The following is a 14,201-nucleotide window of genomic DNA, read 5'->3' as shown; positions in this document are numbered from 1 at the left end:
GGGGGGAGCGCAGAGGGCGGGCGGACCGCGCCCGGGGGCCCGCACCGGCGGGCGCGGGGCCTCGGCCCGGCCCCTCCGCCGCAGCCTCCGCCGCGGGCCCGGTTCATTGTCCTTGTTCCCCTCACCGGCGCCTGCCCCCCGTTCTCCCCCCGCTCCCCACCAGGCTCGCGGGAAGGTCCGGAAGTGCCGCCCCCGGGAGCCGCCAGCGCCAGGTACGTCACTGCCGGGCCGGCGGGACCTTGGCCGGGGGAGCCCCCCCGGTAGCGGGCGGGGGGCCCGGCCCTGGCCGGGCGCAGAGCGGGGTGAGCCTGGGCCGGGCGGGCAGCAGGTGAGGAGCATCCCCGAGGGGAGCACTGCGGGGCCTGGGGCCGCGGAGCGGGGCTGGAAGGGCCGTCACGGGCACCGTTCCCTGTGCCGGGGGCCGCGCGGTCCCACCGCGCTCCCGAGCTGCTCCCGGTCCCGGCGGTGGGTCGGGAGCCGGGCCTGGGACACTGCGGCCCTGCCGGGCTGTGCCCGCGGGGACACGGGCAGGGCTGGGCTGGGCTGGGCAGGGCTGGGCTGGGCTGGCGGCTCCCCGGGGAGCCGAGGGCAGCAGCCCCGTTAATGGGTGTGCTCAGGGCTGTCTGTGGCCGTGCAGCTTCCACCCGAAGCTCTCCTTGGCCTCTCAGCGTGGCTCTTCCCCTTGCCATGGGCAGCTTCGCCCGCTGGCACCCCAGGGCTGGGGCTGGCACAGCCCTGGCATGCAGGGGTGTGCTCGTGGTGACTTTATTCTGGCACGGCCCAACCAGTCTTAGATGGAAGCCCTGGAACAGCTGCCCATGGAGGGCATGGAGACATCTCCAGACTCCTCTCTGAAGTCATTCCAAACCCACCTTGACCCCTTCCTGTGGCACCTGCTCCAGGTGACCCTGCCTTGGCAGCAGGTTGGACTGGGTGGTCTCCAGAGGGCCCTTCCAACCCTAATAATTCTGCAACTTGTTTCTTGTAGGACTAAGAGCTCAACCTGATGATCAAGGTTGTGATAATCCTCATTTACAGATCTGCCTTTCCCACCTTGCCAGTGCTCTCTTTATCTGTACTACTCTGCACTTCAGTTTTGTGACTCAAGTGCAAGTCTTAACTGGGAGGGAAAAATTGCTGCCATTAAAAATGCACACAGGAACCCTGTGGGATGATGCTCAGTGGTAACAGTGGGGCAAACTTAATCCATGGCAGAATTTTTGAGAAAATCAATGTGTCCCTTCAAAAGCAATAACTTAAATAATATTTAAGAAACGGGGCATCTTTTTCCTTTTCTTCAAGCATCCCCAGCTGCCAGGGGGCCTCATCAAAACATATATTTGCTGGTGTGGCTTCTCTTGTCAGATTTGACCTGTTCTGTTCACAGCAACACCCAGGTGTTAAATAGTTTAAACTTAACCAAGGAGGTATTTGCAGTGGTAGTTCAAACTTGCTGCAGTCAACATGCAATAATAGGTTAATTAGGAGGATTTTTTCCCTATAATAGTTAACTTCGTGAAGAGGGACTTACTGAACAGCTGTACTGTGATATTTTTATAAATTTATTTTATGAAGTTGCTGGTTATAATTTTTTTCACTGAGTTCTTCTCCCAGGTTGTGCTCTGCATATCTTAAATGCCACCTCATTTCACACAGGTCATACTGGGAAGTTATTTTACACACTAAGACTGGAGACTTGGCCAAAGGAAGCTTAGATAAAACATCAGATCACTTGCTGTGTTTTTCTCCTCCAGTGACCTGTATCCTTGTTTCACTTTCCTTTTGATGAATGTCTTCTGTATTTTCCTCAGTTAGTTGTTAGTGGAAAACATCAGTTCATTTGCAAAATAGTGAAAGGCTCCCAGGACTTGTAAAGGGCAATAGATGTTTAATTATGTTGCCAATTAATAACATAATACAGCAGTCTTGAAATATTCTTGTGCACTAACTTCATTGTTTGCTGAGTTTGGGTAATTACTGTAATAACATGTAAACTTTATGCAGAAAAAGCCTGCTTAGCATGTCCTAAGAGACACAAATCTAGGGAATAAATACACATTTGTGTATTATATATAAATACACATTTCTCTGTCTGGAGCAGGACCAGATAACCAGAGTGATGGTTTCCTTTGAGAAGGGCATTGAGGCCTTTGTAATGTTTGAAGCTCTAGTGTACCTAAATTTATTTCTTTATTTACAAATAGCTCTGTTTATTCTGTCCCTGAACTGACAGAGGTGTACTCAAAAAAAGGGTTTGTGAAAATCTGACCATTTTAGTGTAGTAAAGTCAAAGGTGTGTAGGGAAAGGTGCCAAGATTTGTGTTACTTTGGTTCTCTGTTCATATTAGAAATCACTAATTGTGCTCACATACTTTACTTTTTTACAGGAGATGGGCAGTAGTGACTTGTAGTTTCTTTCAGGCCATGGTTTCTGGTTATTTATATTCCACCTGTAACTACATGGTTAGAAAAATAAGTGAAAATCAAACATACTAATTAAAAATGGGGCAAACCAGTAATATTTCATGTGATAATTACTTAAAGCCAGAATGCTCTGTGTTAAAGCAATTAAATGTAAGTGGGACATGGAAATACAATTTTTTTTTTTCTAAAATCTGATTGAGACACTGCATAAATACATTATTGGTGGCAATCAGTGCTATTAATCTTGCTGTTGTGTGACAAAATTCCCCAAACCACCACTGTGGACACATATCCCTGTCTGGGTGTGTGGACTTCAGTGCTGCCCAAGAGCTGTGTGTGCTGAAACCACTTGTCCTCCTTCTCCCCTCTGCACAGTTTCCCAGTTCAAACCAGTATTCTGGGGTGATTTGCAGTGTGTTGCTCCTCAGTGGACTGGCAGGTCCAAAAAGAGCTATTCAGTTTTTAATTTTTGGGGCATAAGCAGGAGTGCCTGGACATGGGCTGGGAGTTCTTCTTTCTTGACCTGTTTTCAGTGCAGGTGAATTTGCTCAGCACAAAGTAAAAAAACCCAACAAACCAACTAATAAACCCCAAACCCTCTAATTTGTTTCATTCTCCACAGGTTTTTAACTTAAAACTTTGACTTTTCTGCCCAGTTTTTATCTGCTGAATTTCTGAAGCTCAATTTAAACTTTACTAGAGTAAAATAGTCTTTTCAGGTAACAAACTGCTCACAAATTTACAATTACCAAGTGATCCTTTCCCAGGAGGATGTATCTCTGTCTCCACACTGTGTCTTGTAGGTGTCACTGAAGCCCAGTTTGTGTAGGAACTCTTCCTTCTACAAATTCACTTTCAGCTTTAGGTGGTTTTTCTTCTGTGCTGCAAAGTGGACAAAATAACTGGGAGAATAAAGCATTTGTCTTGCAGGATCACACTGAGGGGAGATGATCACACTGAGAGGAGACATGACTTCTGTTCTTTGTGCACATACACCTTTTGTTCCCTCAGCAGAGTAATGAATAAAATAATAATGTATTTGAGTTATTTTTTTCCTCTTTCACAGGTTGGGCAATAGCTTAGGAGTGCTGATGTTCCACTGTGTGCTATTAAACAAAACCATGCAAATTCTTGAGAATTTTTTTTTTCTTCTTGTGCAGTTTAGGATCATTTAGGAGGTTTTAAACTTCCAGGTAGCTCAAGAAAACCAGGACAGACTTACTTCAGAACCTGTTCAGAGTCTGCTGCTTCACTTCTGGACACACATTGGGAGCAAGGCTCTGGAAAGATAAGCATGTTATTAAGGCAGAGGAAGGTACAACCCAAAACTGAATATAGAAGAGGAAAAATTTTCGGTTCATGCTAAAACTGTAGTGTCAGTCACTGCCTGATTTCTCTAAGCCTGTTTAGGGGAGAGGTGATGGGATGTGTCTGTACCACGGGGTAACACTGCAAGCAGTGGTAGCTGAGTGGAGTGAGGGGAAGCAATATCAGGGATTATTAAGTTTATATCAGTCATGTGACTCCCTCTGCCTGCAGTCCACACCAGTCAAACACAGAACCCAAGGAATGAGCAAATTTGAATTATGAGTCTACATGAAGTCATTTGGATGCTTGGCACGGCTGGAGAAGGTGGCAGGAAGTTCCTGGGATTCAGGAAGTGTGGCTTCAATGCAGGGAGTGCTCTGAAATCCAGTGGTAAAACTGTGAGGACTTGGTGTCAGTGCTGTTCCTGGAAATCCTGGAGCTCCATCATGTGGTGGGAGCTGTGCAGGCTCAGCCCTGGGGGGTGTTTGGCAGCTGGGGCTGTGTGAGGCTGTGCAGCTTCACAATTCCAGAGCCATTTTATCCCCTTTCATTGCATTGGGATTTTAAACACGTGGCGACAGGAGAAACAGCACTAAGGAGCTCAGCTTTTAACGAGGAAGGCAAATTAGCCAGGTATTTTTTTAGAAGCTTACCTCTCATCATAGCTGAGTGATTTTGCTGGAGGAGTGACCCTGAACTGCTGTGCTGCTCTGTCTGTGACAGCAGCAGCACAGGGAGCTTTGCAACCCCAGGATGAGAACATCCCACATCAGGAGAGGCTGTGCCAGCAGGAGCATTTATCAGGATTCCCTGCTTCTGCCTGTGCTAGAAACCCTTGGTGCTTGCACACAGCAGGCCCCCCAGGAGACCTGGCAGGTCTCATCTGTAAAAGGATGTGGCAACTTAGGTGGTGCAGCTTGGAAAGAGTATTACAAATAATCCACAAGGTAAAAACTCCCAAAGCTGCAGGGTTAATATAAAGCAGAATGCTAATTAGCTGGACTTTACAGGAATGCACAGTAAAGAGAAGTAAAAGCAGAAGGTAACCTGAACTCCTTCCAAAAATAAGATTTTTGACTAGAATTTGAATTCCTTTAATTATACACCCCTCATATTATTACTCAGCTTCCAATTGCTGTCATGTTAGTCTGCCTTGGGCTTGTGCCCTGCATGCACTTTATGATCCCAAGGCAGACTAACAGGATAGCAGTTGGAAGTTGAGTAATAGTAATTTTTCGAGGACATTTTTAACCTTAAGTGACAGCCCATTCAGACCTTTATTAGATGAGAGGCTCTTGTTTCAGAAAGGTGGAAGGAGGCAGATTCCTGTGGATTGAGGTGCTGCAGGTACTGAACAGGAAAATCTAGTGGTGGCAGTAGAAAATGATTTACAATTTCCAAGAATTAAATTTGATAGGGAAGTCCTGCTGTCGGTGGAAATAAAAGCTGTTTGATACATCTCAGGTTGGTTAGATCTGCAATTCAGTTTTGTCTATAGGTGATGAAATGCAGCAGATCAATTTTTAGGTTTATTACAATCCTTGTGTTCTTCAGGCTTCATTTTAAAAAGAAATCCTGAAGCAGTGCATTACATACTTTGTGGAATTAAAACAGGTGTGGCAACACCTATTGCATTATTCAGAATGCTTCAAACATTTTCAGTAAATCACAGAACCACGAGCTTCATCTTAAAGTTCCTTCTGAAACTACACGTGGGACTTCACCTCGTGGAATCACCAGGTGACAAACTGAAGATGCAGAGTTGGTGCTCTGCAGCTCAGCTCCCTGGCCAGGCCTCATGGGAGGGACTGGGGCTTTCCAGGGATTTTGCTCAGCTGGTGAAGGTTTGGATGCAGGATCAGGGAAGTGAAAGCACTGTCACCTTCCCTGCTGGTTCAGAAGGATGTGATGGGGGCCAGTGCTCCATAAGGGTTTGACTCTGGCCCAGAGCTGCTGTTGTTCTTCATTCCTGGTTTGGGCATCAGGACCAAGTGTCCATGCTGAAGGGTATTTTCTGGTAGATGTGTAAGTTAACAAAAGCAAATAACGGGATTTATACCAGTTAAAGCAAGATTTTAAGAGATAATGAATTTTGTCATCAATACTTGTATAAAGGATTCTGGAGTGAAGCGTGGAGGGGGTTGAAAAGTGATTTGATTTTCTCTCAGCTCAAGGAATAACGTCATCCCTTTGGATATTAATGCACAGGATCATGTGCTGGGTGTTCTGGCAAGGACAGGAACGTGCACGAGGGTGCTCCTCTTGTGTCAAGGCTTTGTTTGAAGAGCAGTCTGAAAACATCAGTGTATACTGGGATGAAGCACTAGTAAAACATATCTAATGTTTATAAAAACTGCTTTGCTCCGAACATTTTCAATTATCTTATGAATTACCTGGACAAAACAATCAGTTTTCCCTCCCAGCCCTGTTTTCAAGCTGTCCCTGCTGAGGAGGGGGTTGTAAGTCACACATCTGTCTGGCAAGTATTTTCATTTCAGTGTTCTAAAAGTTTTTAATTCAAGATGATGTTGAGCTGTTTTAATGTAGAAATTGGCTTTAAGGTTACATCAGGAGCAGTTGGAAAAACCCACTTCTTTTTGATGGGGAAAACAACATGTATTTTAAGTGGCCTTTTGGTAAGGCAGCTTAACAATTAAACATCAGGAGAAAGGCCATAATCTTAATGAATTTTGTTTCTAATAATCCCTGTGCACATGACTTGCTGTAATATAAGACTAACAGAAAAAGCACAAGATAGTACTCTTACCAGTACTTTTTCTTGAGCTCTTAACTGTTAGGATGGGTGAAAACATCATTCTATGTAACATTATTTAATCAAAATTATAAATATTAGGGCCTCCTTGTGATCCATGTAAATCAGCATAGCTATGGTCCTATATTTTATTATTTTTAAGTTCTGAAGAGGAAGGAATGTGTGTCTGCCTACAGTGATTCTGACAGACTTTTCTTCTGATTTCAGGTGAGAAGTTACATCTGTGGAACACAACCAGTAATTTAACAGGTTTAATGACTGTAGTTGCTATGACTGCTACAACTTGCCAGCTGGCTAAAGATGAAATGTATTTCAACACAAGCAATTGGTAAAATTCTGAATTTAAGGAACCTTGCCTTTAAAATAACTTTCTTGTGTGACTGGGGGGAGTGAGGGCAATGCTTTTTCTGTGATCAGGGTTATAAATGCTGTCTGCAGGTAGTCAGCTTGTGTTTCCTGGAACAACAGTCCTTCTACAGCAGCTCTGAAGATGCCTGCACTGTGGGATGAGGTAGTAGGTTGTATAGTTTTAGGGTCATACCCACAACTGGGAGATAACTATACAATCTACTGTCTTTCCTAAAGCAGCAGAAAATCAGCAATGGAAACTTCTCAATTTTAAGCTCAGTGTCAGATTCTACTGAAATACTGTACTTGTAATGCTTATGATGGGAGAAAATACTTCTGTAATAGCTGTGGGGAGTTGTGTTTAGATTCTTCTGGTTCTTGGAAAAGCTGGGTTAGCATTCTGCATTAATTTTTCTCCTCTAATGAGTAAAAAAATGAAGAATAGACTGATTCCTATGTAAGTGTGGTGGGGTTATGAAATAGAAATTCCTGATGTTCCAGTTGTTGTGGTGTTTAATGTTGCTAAGTGAAGTATCAACCATCCCTTAGAGTGGTTGGCTGGCTGAGCTCTTTGCTGAAGGCTGTGCTTCTCTGTCAGAGTGAGGTAGTAGATTGTATAGTTGTAGGGTAGTTATTTTACCCTGTTCAGGAGATAACTATACAATCTATTGCCTTCCCTGAGGAGTAAAACAAACTGCGACCCTTTGCAGTCAGTGATGCTGTGAAAATACTCATGGAGTAAAGACAGATAAATTCAGGCTTGTAAAGGAGCTGATAAATCAGTGCCAGAATGTGCAGGATTGACAATCATTGTGAATGGTGCAACCCCCAAATGATATATTTGACTAACATGACTTTTCTTCCAAGGTGAGTGGCACAGTGCTGGCTGGAGATGGAAAATACCCCTGTTCCTACACAGAGAGTGGAACACTCCATAGAGGGGAAATGATTCCAAACCAGTTGGGGTTTGAATGTAAAATACAGGCAGCTCAAACTTGTACATTGTGACTTTAACTGTTCTGACACCCCAATTTCTATAATGCATTAAAATTCCCTGACTCCCAACTGCTTGGTAAAAGTTGGAGGGAAAACTTATTAATAAGTCTACTTGTTTTTCTCCAACTCAGTTTAATACAAAATCGAACTGTTGGCCAATTTTGGCCAAACCTGACCTCTCACCTTTTTGGGGGAGTGTAAACCCATGGAATTTGAGCATCCAAGAGCCAGAACTTTTCTCCAAGGTGGTTGTTGTCTTATAAAAAGACTTTTCAAGCTTACTGCATTCTTTTCCTCCTGCAGTCCTACATGTACCCAGTCTCTGCTGCTGCACTGGTGTGCCCAGCGAGCCCCTTGCTATAGCAACAAAAAACCCATGGAAATGCTCTTTGGGATGGCAAGTTTAGGTTAGTCAGAGTGAAAATGGAGCCGTTCATGAGTGGTAAAACCAGTTAACCACTGCTTGGTAAGTGCTGACAGTGTAAACTTGAAACATGTGCCCAGGCCTAAGAGGCAGAAGACCCAAAGCAGCTGGTGAGCTAAAGCACTTCACAGAGCAGCTGCTGAGTGAGAAGAACTGCAAACAGGAAGCATTGGGCTCCTAGGAAGAGGTAGTAGGTTGCATAGTTTTAGGGCAGGGATTTTGCTCACAAGGAGGTAACTATACAACCTGCTGCCTTTCTTAGGGCTTTATTATAACACCGGGACCAGTTGGGCTCCAGCCTACAAACCTCTGCAGCTCTGGCACGTGGAGACAAAGGACAAGGTGTTTCCAAGCATGTTGAGGCTTCATGAGACCTGTGTGTTGGCGACTTCGGTCCCAAACTGGAGTGTAGGACTGATAGCTGGCATGCAGCATGGTGGAATACTGCATTTTGGGGACATGGGGCTGGGATATCCTTGGATTGTGGTAAGTAAGAGGCTGTGTTGGGAAGCCAACTCCTTTCAGAGGAAGCTGGAGTCCCCCTGTGATTAGGATGGAGGTGTTATGAACTTGAGAACATTAAGATGCAGATCCTGTGTGCTCACAAGGGAGCTGAACCACCCCTTCCTTTGGCTTGGTGCATTTCAGGTGGAAAAGCCTCCGGTTTTCCTTCCCCAAAAGAACGAGATCCCAGCTCACTTGAAAGCTGGTGCTTTCTCAGCAGGCATAGGCACTCCTAGGAAAACAAGTTCTCAGTGGTGGATTATTTGCAGTCTTGCAGAAGGGAAGTTTTCAGTTAAAAATGATGGTTTGTCTCTCATGGAATTATTAACAGTGAGTCCATATTTTTTGCACTACAGCAGTAGTTCAGGGAACTGTGGGATACAGAGACTTTTAACTGCTGAGCACCTTGTAGCAGGAATATGTTGTACCTCCACCAGCCACTATTTAAACTTTGGCAAATCAGAATCCTAGATTATAAACATGTTACCGTGCTTATATTGAACATCCTGTATGAATTTAAGTGTACATGTTTGATTTAGTTAATAAAATACAGCATTTTGTGCAACTGATGGTAAATGGCCTTTACTTTATCCAAAGTAAGGATGTGAATTTTACAGGAAGACAGTGCCCACATAATTGAAATAAAGTCAACACCATGTTTGGTTTGTACTGTAGTTACATAGAGTTAACTGGAATTTGTGTTAATTATTCTAGTGTTAACTAAAACTTATTTAGCATTAACTTTTGTTAAAAAGCTTTGGTACAACACTGCACTGGGGTGGGGAATTCTCATTTGCAGCATTGCTGATGAGTGGTGCACAGACTCTGCTTATTCTAGAGCTGGTTTCTGAGTGTAAGTTTAAATTGCTGCACAAAAATCTAGACTTTAGTCTTTACCAGCTGCATTCATGTAAAAAACAGGGTGCAGTTAAGTAAGAAAAACTCCAATAAATTTGATTCTAGAGGTACAAAATGCCTTAAAAGCTTTAATATACCTCACATTTTATAAGGGGCATGCTTAAAAAGATTTAAATAATCTGTGCTACCCACCCCAGCTGTGATCCTCCCATTGTACCAGATGTATTTTTAAAGCCCCTGTTGTGAGAGAGAGAAACAGAACTTAGGTCCTGGATGAAAATGAGTAGCTGGTTTATGGCACATTTGGAGTAATATGCAGGTTTTAGGGTTGATTTACCTATTTTTGCCCTATTACTGTGACAGTATTAGCTCTCAGTGCTGCTGGGTTTCTGTAACTATGCTCAGAACACAAGAAGTGGAGGAAGCTTTTAATTTCTTATTTTCTGAATTTACATTTCTCTGAACATTCTCAGAGCCAGAGCGTTTGTTAAAATCAGAGACCTTGGTAGAGTCCTAAGTGTGTCTTGGGCCAAAGCACCTGAGTTTGGGGGTTAATGTCTCCACATGCTTTCAGTGTATTGGGATAAGCAGATCCTGCAGAGCTACTGCAGTATCAGTTCATTTTTTAGAACAGTTAATTAGTTCTTCCCTTTACCCAGGGGTGCTGACCCTTGATCCCCATCTTTCTCCTACTCATTCTCTTACCTGTAAATGCATTTATTTCCTCATAGTTTCCTTGTAATTGGAAGCAGCTTGATTTAAGTGATAAAACTCAAACCAGAAAGGAATTAGGCTGTGGTTGAGCAGCCTTGTCTCATCAGGTTATTTCTCACCCTGACTTACTTGTGGGCTCCACCCAGTAAATGGCATCTGCTCAGCAAGGGACACAGTGTGTTTGTCTTTTTCCATGAGGGGTCCAAGGATGAGGTGACAACACGGCAAGGGTCCTTCTAATAAAGAAACTGGTTAAAGAATGCACAGCAAACAGTGCAGGAAGGTTTGCAGCAGCAGTAGAGACATGTTTACCACCCATGGTGCAGTGATTGTGTCATGGTGGTCTTGGAAACATTCCAGTGTTGCTCCAAAAATAGAATACAGCTTCAGTGCAGATCCACATCCCAGGAGAATTGTTTGTGTTCTCTGCCTTTCCATGCAGAGAGGTGTGCTCTGAAATCTCCCTGGTGGCGTGAAACCTGAGACCTGTTGGGCTTTTCCCATCCTTGTGCTTCCAGAGGGGACTCTTGGTGCTTGTGCCATGGCCACAGTAGGTGAACTTGGTGCATTAAAAATTATCTCCCTTGTGTTTAGAGCAAGGATTGTGGCAGCCAAGAATTGCTGTTATTCTCTATTTTCCAGGTTTATTCTCTAGTTTGTGCTGTGTGGAAGGTCAGAGCTGCCCCCAGAGGTACATCCAGCAGTTTCACCCTACCTGGAAAGGGTCTTCTCTGCTGGGGTGTCCCAGGTTAGGTGGGGGATTTGCATTTTTAACCCTCCATTTTGCTTGGTGCTGTGTCCAGCCTGTGTGAACACATGCACAAAGTCAGCCTTTGGTTGTTGTACCGACCCAGAGGTGTCAGCAACACACACGGAGAATCACCATGTTCTGATGGGATTCCTTGACTGCCAGATCCAGGCCGGGGGTTGTTTGACATGCCATGGCACAGGCTGGGGGAGAATGGATGGAGGGCACCCTGGGGGGAGCACTTGGGGCTGTGGGTTGATGAGAAGGTGGACGTGCCCCGGCCACGTGCCCTGGGCTGATCCACAGCGTGGGCAATGAGTGATGGGGGGATCCCGCCCCTCTGCCCCACTCAGGGGAGAGCCACCTGCATGAGACTTCCCCTGTGTCCAGCTCTGGGATCTCCAACAGCACAAGGATGTGGAGCTGCTGGAGCGAGTCCAGAGGAGAACACAAAGATGCTCCCAGGGCTGGAGCCCCTCTGCTTTGGGACAGGCTGGGAGAGCTGGGGGGGTTCACCTGGACAAGAGAAGGCTCCAGGGAGACCTCAGAGCCCCTTCCAGGGCCTAAAGGGGCTCCAGGAGAGCTGGAGAGGGACTGGGGACAAGGGATGGGGGGACAGGACACAGGGAATGGCTTCCCACTGCCAGAGGGCAGGGAGAGATGGGATGTTGGATACTGGCAGTACTGGGTCAGTGGTTGGACTCGATGATTTTAAGGTCTTTTCTAACCTAAATTCTATGATTCTGTGACATCTTTATGCCAGAAAGCTCTTGCTGCTCTCTCCTCAGTAATAGGTGCATCCAGGTGTCTCATCCTTTTGCTTTACCAAGCAAATTATAAAATATGATATATGCAAGGGAAAAAAAAACAATAAAAGAGAGAGAAAGGCAAGTCTCATCCACTGGTCAGAAGAGACCAGTGTGACAAGTTCAGCTGAGTATTGATGCTTTCAGCTGAGACTCCCAAAAGAACTGAAGGCCCTCAATTCCAGAGGCATCAGTGTGTGATGTGGCCTTCAGCCCTCAAGCTGAAGTTGTGTATTTAATGTCATAGTTCTGTAGAGATGAATCCTGACAGGAACTACTGGAGGCATCAGATGTCCGTGTATGTGTTGTTGCAATATGAGAAATCAAATTTGTTCTTCGTGCAGAGATGGTTTTGGTGGAATTGGATTTTTAGACTAGTTCGTTTCAGACACTTAAAACCACTCCAGTGAAGAGGCATTGGAAAATCAGACACAGTTCTATTTCAGCCTGTTGTATTAATGCAATCTGCAAAATAAAGCCATTACAAGCCATATAATGCTACTAAGGACTGTATTTTTGGAGACTGAAAAGGTCCTTTCTGAAATAGGAGAATGTTACTGAAAAAATACTCCTTTGACATTAAAACTCTCCCATATAGATGGTTTCAAGCTGATTAGTTAAACCCAGCACAGCATAAAACCAGGGAGAAGGATCAAATCATGCAAGTCCCAGTTCTGTGAGGGAGTTTACTACTCCCTGAATACGTCACCTTATACATTACACACCCTTTAATACACTCCAGCAACTATGTGTAAATTGAAAGGAGCAAGCAGTGGAAAATCCATCCCAGTATCCCAAAACGCTGTCACACATGAAACCTGACCCACACCTGGAAGTGGCTTCTCCTGCAGGAGCTCCCTAAAACGAAGAGGGATAAGGAAGGAAAAGAAAGAGGTGTAGTTTGAACTTCCCAACTCCTACAAAAGTAAATTTGTACATGACTAAGCTGTGAGTGATGTCACCGGGTCCTGCTACGTAACACTGAAGTGTGTCCTGCCAAAACAAGCAGCCAAAGGCTTTCCTTGGTATTTATTTTAGAAAACAGTAAGACTGAGGCTGTTTTTAGAGCCTGATGTAACACCATGGTGATGGTTTCCTCATCAGCTGGCAGACACTGCCCCAATTGCCTTATCAGACGTGCTGTGAGGACAGGGGTGATGCAGAGCTCCAGAAACCAGTGCACTGACACACGGGGCACAGTAAATTTTCCTCAGGTTACAGCAAAAAAGATAGGTCAAACCTAATCAGACCAGTGCAAAAAAACTAAAGGTAAGTGAAACAGTTGGAGCATTAGGCATGAGAATAACTAAGGAGTGGAGAGAACTGGAATATATGAGGATCTGAAGGATGAAATTCAGGAAATGTTAGGATGCCGCTAAAAGGTTTCAGCTGTCACCAAAATGTGCAGTGGAATATGTAAAACTATTGTGGAGATAGTTTAAATGGGTGAATTGCTGAGGAACAGCTCTGGAAAGCTGTCCTTTGACAGGAACAGACATGTTTAAACCTGGTTTCAGCTGAGTCAATGGAAATCCTTCCCTTAATCTCAGGACAGGATTTCACTTTGAACCCAGAATAATTCTCCTACAGGTTATTCATAGAATCCTGAATATCTCGAGCTGGAAGGGACCCGCAAGGATCACCAAGTCTGACTCCTGGCCCTGCACAGACACCCAGGAATCACACACTCCTTGATTCCCCTCTGTCCCCTTCCATTTGGTTTTTAGAGCAGCACTGGAGTCCTGTAAAATTCAGAGCCTGTTTCTGGATCCAGATGTAGCACAGCTGTACACAAAGCTTTCTATCTTCTCTGCCAATTCATGTCACTGTTGGCTCACAGATGGATATCCCAGGTATTTTAAGACTCCATTTAGAGGCAGCTGTGACAGGAGCCAAATCTAAGCTGCTCTTCAACAATATTTATTCGTTTTAGGGTGACTACTGGGAGTGCAAGTGTTGAGGAACTAATCTCTAAAAATCAAAATGCTGATCAGTAAATTTGATACTGATTTCACTCAGTGTTTCACTCGGTGGACAACAGTGCTGGGCTGATCCCTGTGTAATCCCTCTCCAGCCCAGAGTTCCCTCCATCAAAATTGGCAACAGAAAATAATCCAATGCTGCTTTTAGATTCGGTCCAAATTCTGTGACTGATGACAACAAAACATTTCCTGTGCATCTCTGCTCTGGAGCCAGGCTGGGAGAGCTGGGGGGGTTCACCTGGAGAAGAGAAGGCTCTGGAGAGACCTCAGAGCCCCTTCCAGGGCCTGAAGGGGCTCCAGGAGAGCTGGAGAGGGA

General features: G+C 44.9%; 1 long non-coding RNA gene across 2 annotated transcripts; it reads left to right on the top strand.

Annotated features, from left to right (window-relative positions):
- The first annotated feature begins 129 nt into the window (after window positions 1-129).
- On the top strand, window positions 130-9,342 carry LOC113959744. Of its 2 annotated transcripts, none has more exons than XR_003531913.1 (2): window positions 130-212; window positions 6,713-9,342. It is a non-coding gene; the product is annotated as an uncharacterized LOC113959744 (long non-coding RNA). The 2 variants fall into 2 exon arrangements; XR_003531914.1 differs by lacking the exon at window positions 130-212 and adding an exon at window positions 1,557-3,739.
- The last annotated feature ends 4,859 nt before the right edge of the window (window positions 9,343-14,201 follow it).

The sequence above is a fragment of the Corapipo altera genome, unplaced genomic scaffold, assembly GCF_003945725.1.
Source record: "Corapipo altera isolate COAL_440 unplaced genomic scaffold, ASM394572v1 245, whole genome shotgun sequence".
Lineage (NCBI taxonomy): Eukaryota > Metazoa > Chordata > Aves > Passeriformes > Pipridae > Corapipo > Corapipo altera.
Note: the sequence above shows the minus strand (reverse complement) of the source record. Positions and strands in the feature narration are given on the sequence as shown.